The 3,653-nt window shown below is 38.1% G+C and overlaps 1 long non-coding RNA gene across 2 annotated transcripts; it reads left to right on the top strand.

Annotated features, from left to right (window-relative positions):
- The first annotated feature begins 817 nt into the window (after positions 1 to 817).
- Positions 818 to 3,213, top strand: LOC116474188 (uncharacterized). Of its 2 annotated transcripts, none has more exons than XR_009215106.1 (4): positions 818 to 911; positions 1,775 to 1,903; positions 2,702 to 2,824; positions 2,917 to 3,213. It is a non-coding gene; the product is annotated as an uncharacterized LOC116474188 (long non-coding RNA). The 2 variants fall into 2 exon arrangements; XR_004249624.1 differs by having other exon boundaries at positions 2,913 to 3,213.
- The last annotated feature ends 440 nt before the right edge of the window (positions 3,214 to 3,653 follow it).

Below are 3,653 nucleotides of genomic sequence, written 5' to 3'. Positions count from 1 at the left end.
AGACCACAAAACACAAAGTCACACACTTGGATAACATACACTCAGTAAAAAGGAGGCCCACTAACCCCTAGAGCAGGGTTTCTCAACCTGGCACTATTGCATTTGGGGCTGTCTGAGTCTTGTTGTGGGGGCTGCCTGTGCATTGTGGGATATTAGCAGCATCTCTGAATTCTACTCAGTAGATGCCAGTAGCCCCCCACAACCAAAAATGTCTCTGGACATTGCCAAATGTCTCCTGAGGTTGGGGGAGTGAGAATCACTACCCCACAGTTACATCCTGGCAGAGATAAGCAATGAAACAAAATCACTGGCCATTAATAATACTATATGATTTTCAATTAAGAGCTTATTTACACACCAAGTACCTTAGAAATCTGATCTCATCCCATCCTCATCAAAACCTTATGATGTGTACAAGCTGGAATGATGTCTATTTTATAGGTTAGGCCACTGAGGCACAAAGAGTTTAGTGGATGCCTAGCTGCACAATAGTGACTGATAGAGTGGGCATTTGAAGCCTGCCCTGCCATCTTAGTCAGTGCACCGAGATACAAAGAGCATTTTTAAAGTGTGCTAGCCTCTTTCATTTTCATTACATGTCCACTGATATGGTTTGGCTCTGTGTCCCCACCGAAATCTCATGTCGAAATGCAATCCCCACATGTTGGAAGAGGGACCTGGTGGGAAGTGACTGGATCATGGAGGTGGATTTCCCTCTTACTGTTCTCGTGATAGTGAGTGAGTTCTCATGAGGTCCAATGGTTTAAAAGTGTGTGGCACTTCCCCCCTTCACTCTCTCTCTCTCTCCGGCCACCATGTGAAGACATGCTTGCTTCCCCTTCACCCTTCTGCCATGATTGTAAGTTTCCTGAGGCTTCCCCAGCCATGCCTCCTGTACAGCCTGTGGAACTGTGAGTCAAACCTCTTTTCTTCACAGATTACCCAGTCTCAGGTGGTTCTTTATATCAATGTGAGAACAGACTAATACATCTGCAGGCTGACCTAATCTAAAATTAGCAACATAAAGGAATGAATATTTATAATTTTATACAGTGTTATCCTTTGCGAATATTCTGTCTTATCCATTCTGGACCTAATTAATCTAGTTTATTTTGGATGATTTGGTTATGGGAGTCTTGCTTTAACCAGGGAAAATATCTATTAATTCTGAAGAATGCAGTAAGTTTCATATCTTGATTTATATTTTGGCAGTTCAACTATGCACTGTGTGGGGGCCAAAAAAATCCCTAAAGATAGTCATGTGATATTGGCTAAGACCAAATGCAGCCAGTTATTTCTGTTGGTATGTCTTAATGAGGGAAAAATGCAGAGCTGGATGCCTCTTCTTTCTTAAATTAAAAACAAAACAAAACAAACAAACAAACAAAAACTTCAAGAGGACCTCAAAGGTCAGTAGAAAGTTTTCATTTAAATTGCCAATTGTATAATTCGAGCAATGCAAGTAAACTGCCCTCAAATAACTTTTCTAGGTATTTTTCAAAAAATTCTAAGTGGAATATTTGCTTTCTAGGCAGGGTTTTTAAATATTTCATTATCTAGGCTTAGACAGCTTGGATAGAATAGTTATTATTTTATATTCAATCTTTTAATTTAGCAGACTATTAGGATATGCTCGTTGTGACTCAGTTTTTTGTATCTACCATCTATTGGTTTATTACCCAAATCCTATAAGTAAACATCAACATAGGAAGCTTTACTGTCGCTGAAGCTTTATTAAATAAATGAGTTTAATTGTGGATTGTTATCTGTGAAGTCAGGACCCGGGAAAGAAAAAAGCTACCAGCAACATTCAGACTGAGAGAGACCAAAATACTCATTCATAATTAGCCTGGTACATACAAAGGATCAAAAAGAACAGGACTGTATGTCTGACCTCTGACAGGTATGTATCAGTGTACACAGCCATGCCAGATGATGTCAGGTGGTGTGCTGTGGTCTCAATGACTTGGTTTGAAGGAAGAATCACTTGCAGGTTGGACACTGTTTACATGCCTGGCTCAAGTTTGCCCTTGTACCATTTAAGTGGAAACAAAGGAGAGCCAGATCTGCTAGTTAGTGTAATAAACCTCCCACAAGAAGAAGGGAGACTGGCCAACTTAAAATGCAAGGCAAGTTATTTTCATGCACTTGTAAATTACATTATGAATAAGTGTTGGGAAACATTGGGCTGATAAAAAATTTACAATTGATATCTTCAATTACTACATGAAGCAAATATGAAGTAAAGAACTAACCTGAATGTAATCAAACTGTAGCTATTTCATATATTTCCACAACTAAGTGTTTTCACTAATTCTGACAGAATGTCCCTCATTCACCACAAATATCTTTGCCCCATATTAAAATAATAAGCTATTTAAATAATAAGGCTTGTGTTCCTGTATGCATAGAAAATGGTTCCATTCTTTCTGGTTCAAATCCTTTATAAGCAATCAAACATCCTACCCCATTGTCAATCTGGCCATCTCTTACTCATCTTTTTAGGTTTATACTTAAATGTCACTTTGATAATGGTTTATTCGCTAACCTCCTAATTGTAATTAAGTCCCCATATACATTCCCTCTTCAAATTTGCACATTTTATTCATAGCATTTATAGCAATTTATGATTTTATGTGTGTGCTTATTTCTTTAACACCTGCCTTTTCATTTAATATCTTTTCTACCCCTGTATATCAAGGCCCTAGCACCATAGTAGAGACTCAGTATGTACATTTAATGAAGGAATAATGAATACATCAGCAAGAGAAATAAGAGTGACCATATGTTCCTTAAGAGAAGCACAGAGCAGCTCTTGTTCCTGGTAAGCTCTGGCTGTATTTTGTTTCTTTTCCAAAAATGTCTGTGATATTCCTTGTTGTATATTTATAATAACATTCTTTTTTCTTGAGCCAGCTGGAATGAGTCTCCGTTCCTTGCAACTGAAGTGTCCTAAGTTATAGCCAGAGGACGGGGGCGCATTGACAAAACATAAAGTAGATATGATAATAACAAGGTACCATTCCAGCAAGAATATCTGAAGAAAGAAGCAGTGCCTCAGTATTGTTTGTCTTTCCTTCATCTATTCTGAAACTGAAATTCTTAACCAAATTTATTTCCAAAGTTTAACCCTTTAATAAACTGGCCTCTGACTCCACCTGGTGGAGATACATAAATCTATGAAAATAAACCAATCCAAATGAAGATTTTAAAGTCATCAGATCTCTTTCACGTCTCAAAAAGAAAAAACACATATCCCAAAATTCAAATAGATGACCTTCTGGGATGTGTTATAGGCACTCAGAAGCCCCGAAGAAAAAATAGTTTAAGCTGATCATTTGACTGTTGCTCTTAGCCTTCATTTCTGACTTTCTAGGTTGTGTCAGGCATTCTGAGTGTCCAGGGGCCCTGCATATTCTATTTTCCTAGTTACTTGCTAAGGTTTGAATATTTGTTCCCCTCCAAAACTCATGTTGAAATTTAATCCCAAATGTGGCAATATTGAGAGGTGAGGCTTTTCAGAGGTGATTGGGTCATGAGAGCTCTGTTCTCATGAGTGGATTAATCCATTCATGGATTAATGGAATAATGGGCTAATGGATTAATGAGTTATCATAGGAGTGGGACTGGTGCCTTTATAAGAAGAGGAAGAC

The sequence above is a fragment of the Hylobates moloch genome, unplaced genomic scaffold, assembly GCF_009828535.3.
Source record: "Hylobates moloch isolate HMO894 unplaced genomic scaffold, HMol_V3 SCAFFOLD_10, whole genome shotgun sequence".
In the NCBI taxonomy this organism is placed as follows: domain Eukaryota; kingdom Metazoa; phylum Chordata; class Mammalia; order Primates; family Hylobatidae; genus Hylobates; species Hylobates moloch.
This window is presented reverse-complemented; position numbering and strand designations above follow the sequence as displayed.